Here is a 15,790-nt window from a genome sequence, read left to right on the forward strand (position 1 = left end):
AATTGGCTGTTATCATGGGAGTCCTCCGTTCAATTGACTTAAAAAAAAATATATATATATATACTCCTCTACCACTGAGATGCAGTGTCTCAGCCCACTGAACCAGGGTCTGTAGTGACGCCTCTAACACTGAGATGCAGTGTCTCAGACCACTGAACCAGGGTCTGTAGTGACGCCTCTACCACTGAGATACAGTGCCTTAGACCACTGAACCAGGGTCTGTAGTGACGCCTCTAACACTGAGATGCAGTGTCTCAGACCACTGAACCAGGGTCTGTAGTGACGCCTCTACCACTGAGATGCAGTGCCTTAGACCACTGAACCAGGGTCTGTAGTGACTCCTCTACCACTGAGATACAGTGCCTTAGACCACTGAACCAGGGTCTGTAGTGACGCCTCTACCACTGAGATGCAGTGCCATAGACCGCTGAACCAGGGTCTGTAGGGACACCTCTAGCACTGAGATGCAGTGTCTCAGCCCACTGAACCAGGGTCTGTAGGGACACCTCTAGCACTGAGATGCAGTGTCTCAGCCCACTGAACCAGGGTCTGTAGGGACGCCTCTAACACTGAGATGCAGTGCCTTAGACCACTGAACCAGGGTCTGTAGGGACGCCTCTACCACTGAGATGCAGTGCCATAGACCGCTGAACCAGGGTCTGTAGTGACGCCTCTAACACTGAGATGCAGTGCCTCAGCCCACTGAACCAGGGTCTGTAGTGACGCCTCTAACACTGAGATGCAGTGTCTCAGCCCACTGAACCAGGGTCTGTAGTGACGCCTCTAACACTGAGATGCAGTGTCTCAGCCCACTGAACCAGGGTCTGTAGTGACGCCTCTAACACTGAGATGCAGTGCCTTAGACCACTGAACCAGGGTCTGTAGTGACGCCTCTACCACTGAGATGCAGTGCCTTAGACCACTGAACCAGGGTCTGTAGTGACGCCTCTAACACTGAGATGCAGTGTCTCAGCCCACTGAACCAGGGTCTGTAGTGACGCCTCTACCACTGAGATGCAGTGCCTTAGACCACTGAACCAGGGTCTGTAGTGACTCCTCTACCACTGAGATGCAGTGCCTTAGACCACTGAACCAGGGTCTGTAGGGACGCCTCTAACACTGAGATGCAGTGCCTTAGACCACTGAACCAGGGTCTGTAGGGACGCCTCTAACACTGAGATGCAGTGTCTCAGCCCACTGAACCAGGGTCTGTAGTGACGCCTCTAACACTGAGATGCAGTGTCTCAGCCCACTGAACCAGGGTCTGTAGTGACGCCTCTAACACTGAGATGCAGTGCCTTAGACCACTGAACCAGGGTCTGTAGTGACGCCTCTACCACTGAGATGCAGTGCCTTAGACCACTGAACCAGGGTCTGTAGTGACGCCTCTAACACTGAGATGCAGTGTCTCAGCCCACTGAACCAGGGTCTGTAGGGACGCCTCTAACACTGAGATGCAGTGTCTCAGACCACTGAACCAGGGTCTGTAGTGACGCCTCTACCACTGAGATGCAGTGCCTTAGACCACTGAACCAGGGTCTGTAGTGACTCCTCTACCACTGAGATACAGTGCCTTAGACCACTGAACCAGGGTCTGTAGTGACGCCTCTACCACTGAGATGCAGTGCCATAGACCGCTGAACCAGGGTCTGTAGGGACACCTCTAGCACTGAGATGCAGTGTCTCAGCCCACTGAACCAGGGTCTGTAGGGACACCTCTAGCACTGAGATGCAGTGTCTCAGCCCACTGAACCAGGGTCTGTAGGGACGCCTCTAACACTGAGATGCAGTGCCTTAGACCACTGAACCAGGGTCTGTAGGGACGCCTCTACCACTGAGATGCAGTGCCATAGACCGCTGAACCAGGGTCTGTAGTGACGCCTCTAACACTGAGATGCAGTGCCTCAGCCCACTGAACCAGGGTCTGTAGTGACGCCTCTAACACTGAGATGCAGTGTCTCAGCCCACTGAACCAGGGTCTGTAGTGACGCCTCTAACACTGAGATGCAGTGTCTCAGCCCACTGAACCAGGGTCTGTAGTGACGCCTCTAACACTGAGATGCAGTGCCTTAGACCACTGAACCAGGGTCTGTAGTGACGCCTCTACCACTGAGATGCAGTGCCTTAGACCACTGAACCAGGGTCTGTAGTGACGCCTCTAACACTGAGATGCAGTGTCTCAGCCCACTGAACCAGGGTCTGTAGTGACGCCTCTACCACTGAGATGCAGTGCCTTAGACCACTGAACCAGGGTCTGTAGTGACTCCTCTACCACTGAGATGCAGTGCCTTAGACCACTGAACCAGGGTCTGTAGGGACGCCTCTAACACTGAGATGCAGTGCCTTAGACCACTGAACCAGGGTCTGTAGGGACGCCTCTAACACTGAGATGCAGTGTCTCAGCCCACTGAACCAGGGTCTGTAGTGACGCCTCTAACACTGAGATGCAGTGTCTCAGCCCACTGAACCAGGGTCTGTAGTGACGCCTCTAACACTGAGATGCAGTGCCTTAGACCACTGAACCAGGGTCTGTAGTGACGCCTCTACCACTGAGATGCAGTGCCTTAGACCACTGAACCAGGGTCTGTAGTGACGCCTCTAACACTGAGATGCAGTGTCTCAGCCCACTGAACCAGGGTCTGTAGTGACGCCTCTACCACTGAGATGCAGTGCCTTAGACCACTGAACCAGGGTCTGTAGTGACTCCTCTACCACTGAGATGCAGTGCCTTAGACCACTGAACCAGGGTCTGTAGTGACGCCTCTAACACTGAGATGCAGTGTCTCAGCCCACTGAACCAGGGTCTGTAGTGACGCCTCTACCACTGAGATGCAGTGCCTTAGACCACTGAACCAGGGTCTGTAGTGACTCCTCTACCACTGAGATGCAGTGCCTTAGACCACTGAACCAGGGTCTGTAGTGACGCCTCTACTACTGAGATGCAGTGCCTTAGACCACTGAACCAGGGTCTGTAGTGACTCCTCTACCACTGAGATGCAGTGCCTTAGACCACTGAACCAGGGTCTGTAGGGACGCCTCTACCACTGAGATGCAGTGTCTCAGCCCACTGAACCAGGGTCTGTAGTGACGCCTCTAACACTGAGATGAAGTGCCTTAGACCACTGAACCAGGGTCTGTAGTGACGCCTCTAACACTGAGATGAAGTGCCTTAGACCACTGAACCAGGGTCTGTAGTGACGCCTCTAACACTGAGATGAAGTGCCTTAGACCACTGAACCAGGGTCTGTAGGGACGCCTCTACTACTGAGATGCAGTGTCTCAGCCCACTGAACCAGGGTCTGTAGTGACTCCTCTAACACTGAGATGAAGTGCCTTAGACCACTGAACCAGGGTCTGTAGGGACGCCTCTAACACTGAGATGCAGTGTCTCAGCCCACTGAACCAGGGTCTGTAGTGACTCCTCTAACACTGAGATGCAGTGTCTCAGCCCACTGAACCAGGGTCTGTAGTGACGCCTCTACCACTGAGATGCAGTGTCTCAGCCCACTGAACCAGGGTCTGTAGTGACTCCTCTAACACTGAGATGCAGTGTCTCAGCCCACTGAACCAGGGTCTGTAGTGACGCCTCTAACACTGAGGTGCAGTGCCTTAGACCGCTGAACCAGGGTCTGTAGTGACGCCTCTAACACTGAGGTGCAGTGCCTTAGACCTCTGCGCCACTCGGGAGCTCCAAAAACGTTAACATGCGCTAATTGAATGCGAGCCAATCAATTAACTGGCCTGTCATCTGACCCGTATCACACAGCCGGTAGCAGGAGGAAGTCACTATCCACACGGCTGGTTTATAGGCCGCATCCCAAATGGCTCCCTTTTCCATAGGTATTCTCCATTGGGCTCTGGTCTAAAGTAGTGCACTATATAGAGAATAGGGTGTCATTTGGGACTGATGAAAAACACCTCATCCTCTCTCCACAGCAAGGCCTCCACCAACCACCAACCACGATGATTGTTTTCAATACAACCAGGAAGTGGTATCCTGCTGTATCCCCTGTCAAAACAAGCCCTTTTTTAAAAACTGAATCTTCACCAAACCTCTACTGAGTAAAAAACATGAACTAGAATGTCAGTCCACCTCAGTCTCCAGTCAGACAGAACCGGTCCAGTCCACCACAGTCTCCAGTCAGACAGAACCGGTCCAGTCCACCACAGTCTCCAGTCAGACAGAACCGGTCCAGTCCACCTCAGTCTCCAGTCAGACAGAACCGGTCCAGTCCAGCTCAGTCTCCAGTCAGACAGAACGGGTCCAGTCCATCTCAGTCTCCAGTCAGACAGAACGGGTCCAGTCCACCTCAGTCTTCAGTCAGACAGAACCGGTCCAGTCCACCTCAGTCTCCAGTCAGACAGAACCGGTCCAGTCCAGCTCAGTCTCCAGTCAGACAGAACCGGTCCAGTCCACCTCAGTCTCCAGTCAGACAGAACCGGTCCAGTCCACCTCAGTCTCCAGTCAGACAGAACCGGTCCAGTCCACCTCAGTCTCCAGTCAGACAGAACGGGTCCAGTCCACCTCAGTCTTCAGTCAGACAGAACCGGTCCAGTCCACCTCAGTCTCCAGTCAGACAGAACCGGTCCAGTCCAAGGCCAGCTCAGTCTCCAGTCAGACAGAACCGGTCCAGTCCAAGGCCAGCTCAGTCTCCAGTCAGACAGAACCGGTCCAGTCCACCTCAGTCTCCAGTCAGACAGAACCGGTCCAGGCCAGCTCAGTCTCCAGTCAGACAGAACCGGTCCAGTCCAGCTCAGTCTCCAGTCAGACAGAACCGGTCCAGTCCAGCTCAGTCTCCAGTCAGACAGAACCGGTCCAGTCCACCTCAGTCTCCAGTCAGACAGAACCGGTCCAGACCACCTCAGTCTCCAGTCAGACAGAACCGGTCCAGTCCAAGGCCAGCTCAGTCTCCAGTCAGACAGAACCGGTCCAGTCCACCTCAGTCTCCAGTCAGACAGAACCGGTCCAGTCCAAGGCCATCTCAGTCTCCAGTCAGACAGAACCGGTCCAGTCCAAGGCCATCTCAGTCTCTAGTCAGACAGAACCAGTCCAGTCCAAGGCCATCTCAGTCTCCAGTCAGACAGAACCGGTCCAGTCCAGCTCAGTCTCCAGTCAGACAGAACCGGTCCAGTCCAAGGCCAGCTCAGTCTCCAGTCAGACAGAACCGGTCCAGTCCACCTCAGTCTCCAGTCAGACAGAACCGGTCCAGGCCAGCTCAGTCTCCAGTCAGACAGAACCGGTCCAGGCCACCTCAGTCTCCAGTCAGACAGAACCGGTCCAGTCCAGCTCAGTCTCCAGTCAGACAGAACCGGTCCAGTCCACCTCAGTCTCCAGTCAGACAGAACCGGTCCAGTCCACCTCAGTCTCCAGTCAGACAGAACCGGTCCAGTCCAAGGCCAGCTCAGTCTCCAGTCAGACAGAACCGGTCCAGTCCACCTCAGTCTCCAGTCAGACAGAACCGGTCCAGTCCAAGGCCATCTCAGTCTCCAGTCAGACAGAACCGGTCCAGTCCAAGGCCATCTCAGTCTCTAGTCAGACAGAACCAGTCCAGTCCAAGGCCATCTCAGTCTCTAGTCAGACAGAACCGGTCCAGTCCACCTCAGTCTCCAGTCAGACAGAACCGGTCCAGTCCAGCTCAGTCTCCAGTCAGACAGAACCAGTCCAGTCCAAGGCCACCTCAGTCTCCAGTCAGACAGAACCGGTCCAGTCCACCTCAGTCTCCAGTCAGACAGAACCGGTCCAGTCCACCTCAGTCTCCAGTCAGACAGAACCGGTCCAGTCCAAGGCCACCTCAGTCTCCAGTCAGACAGAACCGGTCCAGTCCACCTCAGTCTCCAGTCAGACAGAACCGGTCCAGTCCAAGGCCAGCTCAGTCTCCAGTCAGACAGAACCGGTCCAGTCCAAGGCCACCTCAGTCTCCAGTCAGACAGAACCAGTCCAGTCCACCTCACTCTCCATTCAGAGAGAACCGGTCCAGTCCAAGACCACCTCAGTCTCTAGTCAGACAGAACCGGTCCAGTCCAGCTCAGTCTCCAGTCAGACAGAACCAGTCCAGTCCACCTCAGTCTCCAGTCAGACAGAACCGGTCCAGTCCACCTCAGTCTCCAGTCAGACAGAACCGGTCCAGTCCACCTCAGTCTCCAGTCAGACAGAACCGGTCCAGTCCACCTCAGTCTCCAGTCAGACAGAACCGGTCCAGTCCAGCTCAGTCTCCAGTCAGACAGAACCGGTCCAGTCCACCTCAGTCTCCAGTCAGACAGAACCGGTCCAGTCCACCTCAGTCTCCAGTCAGACAGAACCGGTCCAGTCCAGCTCAGTCTCCAGTCAGACAGAACCGGTCCAGTCCAAGGCCAGCTCAGTCTCCAGTCAGACAGAACCGGTCCAGTCCACCTCAGTCTCCAGTCAGACAGAACCGGTCCAGTCCACCTCAGTCTCCAGTCAGACAGAACCGGTCCAGTCCACCTCAGTCTCCAGTCAGACAGAACCGGTCCAGTCCAGCTCAGTCTCCAGTCAGACAGAACCGGTCCAGTCCAGCTCAGTCTCCAGTCAGACAGAACCGGTCCAGTCCACCTCAGTCTCCAGTCAGACAGAACCGGTCCAGTCCACCTCAGTCTCCAGTCAGACAGAACCGGTCCAGTCCAAGGCCAGCTCAGTTGGACATTTTCTCATAGAGTCAGCCTTTTTACAGCTCTTAGCTCAAACTTGCAGGAATAAATTCTCACACAATTTTCTTGAGCTCAAATCAGTCATGTCCCCTATGTCCTCCACTTCAGGACCTCTGGTAGTGCATATAGAAATGGAGGTGTGTGTGTGTGTGGGGGGGGGGGGGGTGCATGCGCTTGTAGTAATGGATGTGTGTGTGTGCGTATATAGTAATGGATGTGTGTGTGTGTGTGGGGGGGGGGGTGCATGTGCTTGTAGTAATGGATGTGTGTGTGTCTGCGTATAGTAATGGATGTGTGTGTGTGTGTGTGTGTGTGCGTATATAGTAATGGATGTGTGTGTGTGTGTGTGTGTGCGTATATAGTAATGGGTGTGTGTGTGTGTGTGTGTGTGTGTGTGTGTGTGTGTGTGTGTGTGTGTGTGTGTGTGTGTGTGTGTGTGTGTGCGTATATAGTAATGGACGTATGAGTGAGAGAGCATTTACAGGCTTGTCCCTGTGTATTTGGGCTGTCTGGTAGTCCAGGTACCTACATGACCTAAATCCATAATCAGAGAGGAACATTCTGAAATCCATCATCGGCCAATTTTGCCAGGATTGGTTCCACGGAATTGGTCTGGAGATGATTTGTAAATGTCAAGACCCCTTAGAGATATTTTCTCCTGCAGTGTTTCTGTCCTTATTTTTTTTTTTACATTTTATTTAATTTTTAAAAATATTTAAACAGGGAGTCATATTGAGATTAAAACATCTCTTTTACCTAGAGAGTCTTGGTACACATTACTATAAATACAGAATAATCAAACATACACGTGTATAAAACAATATAATTCAATACAATAAACAAAAATTAACATGTCATTTTTTTATTTAACCTTTTATTATACTGGGCAAGTCAGTTAAGAACTAATTATTCTTTACAATGACGGCCCACCAGGGAACAGTGGGTTAACTGCCTTGTTCAGGGGCAGAACGACAGATTTCTACCTTGTCAGCTCAGGGATTCGATCTCACAACCTTTTGATTACTGGCCCAACGCTCTAACCACTAGGCTACCTGCCTCCCCCCTCTAACCACTAGGCTTCCTGCCGCCCCCTCCTAACCACTAGGCTGCCTGCCTCCCCCCTCTAACCACTAGACTACCTGCCTCCCCCCTCTAACCACTAGGCTACCTGCCTCCCCCCTCTAACCACTAGGCTACCTGCCTCCCCCCTCTAACCACTAGGCTACCTGCCTCCCCCTCTAACCACTAGACTACCTGCCTCCCCCCCTCTAACCACTAGACTACCTGCCTCCCCCTCTAACCACTAGGCTACCTGCTCTAACCTCTAGGCTACCTGCCTGCCTAGGCTACCTGTTCTAACCACTAGGCTACCTGTCTCTAACCACTACGCTACCTGCTCTAACCACTAGGCTACCTGTCTCTAACCACTAGGCTACCTGCCTAGGCTACCTGCTTTAACCACTAGGCTACCTGTCTCTAACCACTAGGCTACCTGCTCTAACCACTAGGCTACCTGCTCTAACCACTAGGCTACCTGCCTGCCTAGGCTACCTGTCTCTAACCACTAGGCTACCTGTCTCTAACCACTAGGCTACCTGCTCTAACCACTAGGCTACCTGCTCTAACCACTAGGCTACCTGTCTCGAACTACTCGGCTACCTGTCTCTAACTACTAGGCTACCTGTCTCTAACCACTAGGCTACCTGTCTCTAACCACTAGGCTACCTGTCTCTAACCACTAGGCTACCTGTCTCTAACCACTAGGCTACCTGCCTGCCTAGGCTACCTGTCTCTAACCACTAGGCTACCTGTCTCTAACCACTAGGCTACCTGTCTCTAACTACTAGGCTACCTGCTCTAACCACTAGGCTACCTGTCTCTAACCACTAGGCTACCTGTCTCTAACCACTAGGCTACCTGTCTCTAACTACTAGGCTACCTGCTCTAACCACTAGGCTACCTGTCTCTAACCACTAGGCTACCTGCTCTAACCACTAGGCTACCTGCTCTAACCACTAGACTACCTGCCTGCCTAGGCTACCTGTCTCTAACCACTAGACTACCTGCCTGCCTAGGCTACCTGTCTCTAACCACTAGGCTACCTGTCTCTAACCACTAGGCTACCTGCTCTAACCACTAGGCTACCTGTCTCTAACCACTAGGCTACCTGTCTCTAACCACTAGGCTACCTGTCTCTAACCACTAGGCTACCTGCTCTAACCACTAGGCTACCTGCTCTAACCACTAGGCTACCTGTCTCTAACCACTAGGCTACCTGTCTCTAACCACTAGGCTACCTGTCTCTAACCACTAGGCTACCTGCCACAATCACATTCAACTACATAGAGGTCCTCAATGTAAACTGCCTGAGTGACACCAGCACATCTAACTGCAGTGAACTCTGCATATTGCTCCACAAATTAAGGTAAAAAAAAACAAAATGCAGATTTTCCCAGATCTGTGGAGACTGAAGGGATCTCTAGTGTTATCCGTTCCTTGTGAACAGGTTTGGTAAGTTATGATTTTTATCTTAATGATGTTACATATAGAAGGGAGTTTCTGTCAGGTTGTAAATAAATCAAAGAGAATGCAGCTCTCTTCTTACAGACAGAGAGGTCAACCCCACGTTTTTATACAGACTACAATGACGAGTCCTAAAGTGGTCCCCTGTGATAGAAGGTATTGCTGAGTGGTGGACGGCGTCCAAGGGTTTTAAAACAGAGGTTGTGCTGCAGGTATCTTAACAAGATCACCAACATCCAATACAGGGAGAAACATAGTTTGAACAGTCTTTCTCCTATTTTCAATACTGAAGCATAATCCATTTTTTATATAAAAATTTAATTTATCTTGGATCTTAGCTTCTTAGATTTTCTATAAGCGTGACGAAGGACAACTCGTCATCAATCCAGACACCCAGGTACTTTTATATTGAGAAACAAGCTCCATTTATAGGGCAGATATACAGGTAGTCAGGGTCAACATGTCATGACCTGGAGAATGGCATGAGCTTTTTACTTATATTTAACACTAAGTTAAGAACTGTAAGTGATTTCTGAATTGAGTCAAAGTCCAGCTGAAGTTCCCGAACGGCCTGCTGCACTGAGGTGGCACAGGAGTACAAAACTGTCTCGTCTGCATAGAGACAAATGTTACAAGTATGAACAGTGTTTCATATGTCATTTATATATAAAGTGAACAATAGTGGACCTAAAATAGTACCCTGAGGAACACCTTTTTGAATCTCAAGTTATTCAGATTTAACCCCGTCTATCAAGATGGCCTGAGTTCTGTCACTAAGATAATTCTGAAACCATTAACAGGCTGTATATCCCAGGCCGACTCTTGATAACTTCTTCAGCAAAACAGAATGATCAACAGTGTCGAACGTCTTTGACAGGTCAATGAACAAGGCAACACAGATATTTTTAGCATCCAAGGCATTGACAACATCATTAATAACTAGCGTGGTTGCCACTACGCCCAGGCCTAAACCATGATTTGGTTTGTATTTTTTTTTAAATAAAAAAATACAATCATCAGATAAAAAGGAACAAAATTGTACAATTAACCAAGTATTCAAGAATCTTAGCTAAACACTGTAGTCTTGTGTCATATTTCTAGATGATGCGGCGTCAGGCGGAGTCAGGTGGCGTCAGGCGGCGTCAGGCGGAGTCAGGCGGAGTCAGGCGGGGTCAGGCGGAGTCAGGCGGGGTCAGGCGGCGTCAGGCGGGGTTAGGCGGGGTCAGGCGGGGTCAGGCGGCGTCAGGCGGCGTCAGGCGGCGTCAGGCGGAGTCAGGCGGCGTCAGGCGGGGTCAGGCGGCGTCAGGCGGAGTCAGGCGGAGTCAGGCGGAGTCAGGCGGAGTCAGGCGGAGTCAGTAATAACCGTAACTTTACTCAAAAACAATATTCTATAAAATAGACAATAATCCAGGTCACATAACGAGACAACTTGACAATAACAAACACTTACAAAACCAAGGGGGAAACCAGAGGGTTAAATAGAGAACAATGATTATGGAATAGAAACCAGAGGGTTAAATAGAGAACGATGATTATGGAATGGAAGCCAGAGGGTTAAATAGAGACCAATGATTATGGAATGGAAACCAGGGGGTTAAATAGAGAACAATGATTATGGAATGGAAACCAGGGGGTTAAATAGAGAACAATGATTATGGAATGGAAACCAAGGGGTTAAATAGAGAACAATGATTATGGAATGGAAGCCAGAGGTTTAATAGAGAACAATGATTATGGAATGGAAACCAGAGGGTTAAATAGAGAACAATGATTATGGAATGGAAGCCAGAGGTTTAATAGAGAACAATGATTATGGAATGGAAACCAGAGGGTTAAATAGAGAACAATGATTATGGAATGGAAGCCAGAGGGTTAAATAGAGAACAATGATTATGGAATGGAAACCAGGTGTGTGTATAATGAAGACGAAACAAATCGAAAAATGAAACATGGGATCGATCGGTGGTGACAAGAAAACCGGTGACGTTGACCTCCGACCTCCGCCCGAACAAGGAAAAGGGGGGGGGACCAACTTCTGCGGAAGTCGTGACACCTTGAAATGGGACGATAGTCGTCAAGATCATTTGAATCCCCCTTTTAGGGAGTGGCAACACCTATGTACATTTCAATGATTTTGCAATACTTCTTGATAACAATGTTAATTAAAAAACGCGGGCTACTGAGCCAGTAATAATGGGGGAGATGGCTGAGAGCTGGCTGTACACTAGAGCTCCAAATGATCAGCACCTGGGGATCGTTTCTTATGGTTGTCGAAAGTGACTACGGCGTGACTGTTGTCCTAGTCATTGATAGTACAGGAATAGTGATGAAAGATTTTCCCGTGTTTGTTGGAATACCTGTTCCTGTCAAACCCTGTATCTTTCGAACATCTTCAACAAACAATACTTCTTTAACGTGTTAAAAAAAAAATATATATATATTTTATTTTGCTTGAACCCCTGGTGTGATCCAATTTGTAAGTCGCTCTGGATAAGAGCGTCTGCCAAATGACTTAAATGTTAAAATGTTAAATGTTGTTTGTTGTCAAATGTTAAACAAACCATCCAGGATTTCTTTATCAGTGAATTTTCCCCCGAAAAAGAAAAAATAACTCCTTATCAGCATATATATCACGGACTAGTTCCATATAGAGAATATATGCTTTGGTGGTGATGTTCATGACTTCTGAAGATAAATATATCATGAAGATATGATCATTCATGTGGCAGGGTTTACGTGATTCGTTCATTTGTTGTGTCCAATTGTTTCAGTGGAAATGAAGTGAGTTTATAAACCCCTTGCTTGTTTCATGTCAAACAGTCTCTCAACATCACAACACATTGAGCCTGATATCAACATCACAACACATTGAGCCTGATATGTCCCACTGTGCTCTCAACATCACAACACATTGAGCCTGATATGTCCCACTGTAAACTCTCTCAACATCACAACACATTGAGCCTGATATCAACATCACAACACATTGAGCCTGATATGTCCCACTGTAAACTCTCTCAACATCACAACACATTGAGCCTGATATCAACATCACAACACATTGAGCCTGATATGTCAAATCAAATCAAATCTTTATTTGTCACATACACATGGTTAGCAGATGTTAATGCGAGTGTAGTGAAATGCTTGTGCTTCTAGTTCCGACAATGCAGTAATAACCAACAAGTAATCTAACTAACAATTCCTAATCTACTGTCTTATACACAGTGTAAGGGGATAAAGAATATGTACATAAGGATATTTGAATGAGTGATGGTACAGAGCAGCATAGGCAAGATACAGTAGATGGTATCGAGTACAGTATATACATATGAGATGAGTATGTAAACAAAGTGGCATAGTTAAAGTGGCTAGTGATACATGTATTACATAAGGATGCAGTCGATGATATAGAGTACAGTATATAGGTATGCATATGAGATGAATAATGTAGGGTAAGTAACATTATATAAGGTAGCATTGTTTAAAGTGGCTAGTGATATATTTACAACATTTCCCATCAATTCCCATTATTAAAGTGGCTGGAGTTGAGTCAGTGTCAGTGTGTAGGCAGCAGCCACTCAATGTTAGTGGTGGCTGTTTACCAGTCTGATGGCCTTGAGATAGAAGCTGTTTTTCAGTCTCTCGGTCCCAGCTTTGATGCACCTGTACTGACCTCGCCTTCTGGATGATAGCGGGGTGAACAGGCAGTGGCTCGGGTGGTAAATGTCCTTGATGATCTTTATGGCCTTCCTGTAACATCGGGTGGTGTAGGTGTCCTGGAGGGCAGGTAGTTTGCCCCCGATGATGCGTTGTGCAGACCTCACTACCCTCTGGAGAGCCTTACGGTTGAGGGCGGAGCAGTTGCCGTACCAGGCGGTGATACAGCCCGCCAGGATGCTCTCGATTGTGCCTCTGTAGAAGTTTGTGAGTGCTTTTGGTGACAAGCCGAATTTCTTCAGCCTCCTGAGGTTGAAGAGGCGCTGCTGCGCCTTCTTCACGATGCTGTCTGTGTGAGTGGACCAATTCAGTTTGTCTGTGATGTGTATGCCGAGGAACTTAAAACTTGCTACTCTCTCCACTACTGTTTCATCGATGTGGATAGGGGGGTGTTCCCTCTGCTGTTTCCTGAAGTCCACAATCATCTCCTTAGTTTTGTTGACGTTGAGTGTGAGGTTATTTTCCTGACACCACACTCCGAGGGCCCTCACCTCCTCCCTGTAGGCCGTCTCGTTGTTGTTGGTAATCAAGCCTACCACTGTTGTGTCGTCCGCAAACTTGATGATTGAGTTGGAGGCGTGCGTGGCCACGCAGTCGTGGGTGAACAGGGAGTACAGGAGAGGGCTCAGAACGCACCCTTGTGGGGCCCCAGTGTTGAGGATCAGCGGGGAGGAGATGTTGTTACCTACCCTCACCACCTTGTTACCTACCCCCTCCCACTGTGCTCTCAACATCACAACACATTGAGCCTGATATGTCCCACTGTGCACTCTCTCAACATCACAACACATTGAGCCTGATATGTCCCACTGTTCACTCTCTCAACATCACAACACATTGAGCCTGATATGTCCCACTGTGCACTCTCTCAACATCACAACACATTGAGCCTGGTATGTCCCACTGTTCACTCTCTCAACATCACAACACATTGAGCCTGATATGTCCCACTGTGCACTCTCTCAACATCACAACACATTGAGCCTGGTATGTCCCACTGTAAACTCTCTCAACATCACACCACATTGAGCCTGATATGTCCCACTGTGCTCTCTCTCAACATCACAACACATTGGGCCTGATATGTCCCACTGTTCACTCTCTCAACATCACAACACATTGAGCCTGATATGTCCCACTGTAAACTCTCTCAACATCACAACACATTGAGCCTGATATGTCCCACTGTGCTCTCTCTCAACATCACAACACATTGGGCCTGATATGTCCCACTGTGCACTCTCTCAACATCACAACACATTGAGCCTGATATGTCCCACTGTGCTCTCTCTCAACATCACAACACATTGAGCCTGATATGTCCCACGGTACAAGGCTACCTACTTCACCTACTGTTATACTTTGAAGATGAAAGATAAGATTTTCAAAGGACGAAGAAGGCAGTTAGTAGTTGGTGATTGGTGCTCTCTCTGTCTCTGTCTCTGTGTGTCTCTCTTTCGCTGTCTGTCTCTCGCTCTGTCTTTCTCTTTGTCTCTCTCTGTCTTTCTGTCTATCTCTCTGTCTCTCTGTGTCTTTCTCCCTCTCTCTGTCTTTCTCGTTGTCTCTCTCTGTCTTTCTCTCTCTCACTCTCTCTTTCTCTGTCTGTCTCTCGCTTGGTCTCTATCGCTCCCTGTCTCTGTCTTTCTCTCGGTATCGGTCTCTGTGTGTGTCTCTGTCTCTCTTTGTCTCTCTCTGTCTCCCTCTCCCTCTCTCCAACCTCTATATGAGGTTAGGTGGTGCTGGTAACGGTATATACCTCTACAGTACCTTCCTTCTCCAACCGTAGTTTACAAGATATTTATATTCTTGCCAAGAAGAGTCAAATAAATCCTTTCTGGATCCAGGTAGCTTTAGAAAGACGTATTGCTATACCGGAGGAGGAATCTCGATGTCCCAGGTGGCGGACTGGAGGTGCAGATGAAGATCTATACTCTCTATCCACTGCTATGACGGATACTGATCTGCACCAGTTATTTCCCCGGCACCTACTGTCCTTTAGCTGCCTGGCTGAGTGAGTGAGACTGCATCCTAAAATGGCACCCTGTTCCCTACATCGCGCACTACTTTTGACCAGATCATATAGGGAATAGGGTGCCATTTATGTGGCGCTGATCTAGGCGCTGATCTATTCTCTCCCTGGCAGCCAGCCAGGCAGAATAGAGCCAGTGGGTGATTAGTGGTGGTTCAGGCTATAGAGCCAGTGGGTGATTAGTGGTGGTTCAGGCTATAGAGCAAGTGGGTGATTAGTGGTGGTTCAGGCTATAGAGCCAGTGGGTGATTAGTGGTGGTTCAGGCTATAGAGCCAGTGGGTGATTAGTGGTGGTTCAGGCTATAGAGCCAGTGGGTGATTAGTGGTGGTTCAGGCTATAGATCCAGTGGGTGATTAGTGGTGGTTCAGGCTATAGAGCCAGTGGGTGATTAGTGGTGGTTCAGGCTATAGAGACAGTGGGTGATTAGTGGTGGGGTGGTTCAGTCTATAAAGCCAGTGGGTGATTAGTGGTGGTTCAGTCTATAGAGCCAGTAGTGATTAGTGGTGGTTCAGGCTATAGAGTCAGTGGGTGATTAGTGGTGGTTCAGGCTATAGAGCCAGTGGGTGTTTAGTGGTGGTTCAGGCTATAGAGCCAGTGGGTGATTAGTGGTGGTTCAGGCTATAGAGCCAGTGGGTGATTAGTGGTGGTTCAGGCTATAGAGCCAGTGGGTGATTAGTGGTGGTTCAGGCTATAGAGCCAGTGGGTGATTAGTGGTGGTTCAGGCTATAGAGCCAGTGGGTGATTAGTGGTGGTTCAGTCTATAGAGCCAGTGGGTGATTAGTGGTGGTTCAGGCTATAGAGCCAGTGGGTGATTAGTGGTGGTTCAGGCTATAGAGCCAGTGGGTGATTAG

At 49.4% G+C, this 15,790-nt stretch overlaps 1 non-coding gene across 1 annotated transcript; it reads left to right on the forward strand.

The window, feature by feature from the left end:
- Window positions 1-11,448: 11,448 nt before the first annotated feature.
- On the forward strand, window positions 11,449-11,578 carry LOC135521428 (small nucleolar RNA SNORA71). Its single transcript, XR_010452564.1, has one exon. It is a non-coding gene; the product is annotated as a small nucleolar RNA SNORA71 (small nucleolar RNA).
- The last annotated feature ends 4,212 nt before the right edge of the window (window positions 11,579-15,790 follow it).

The sequence above is a fragment of the Oncorhynchus masou genome, chromosome 29 (genome assembly GCF_036934945.1).
Source record: "Oncorhynchus masou masou isolate Uvic2021 chromosome 29, UVic_Omas_1.1, whole genome shotgun sequence".
Classification (NCBI taxonomy): Eukaryota; Metazoa; Chordata; class Actinopteri; order Salmoniformes; family Salmonidae; genus Oncorhynchus; species Oncorhynchus masou.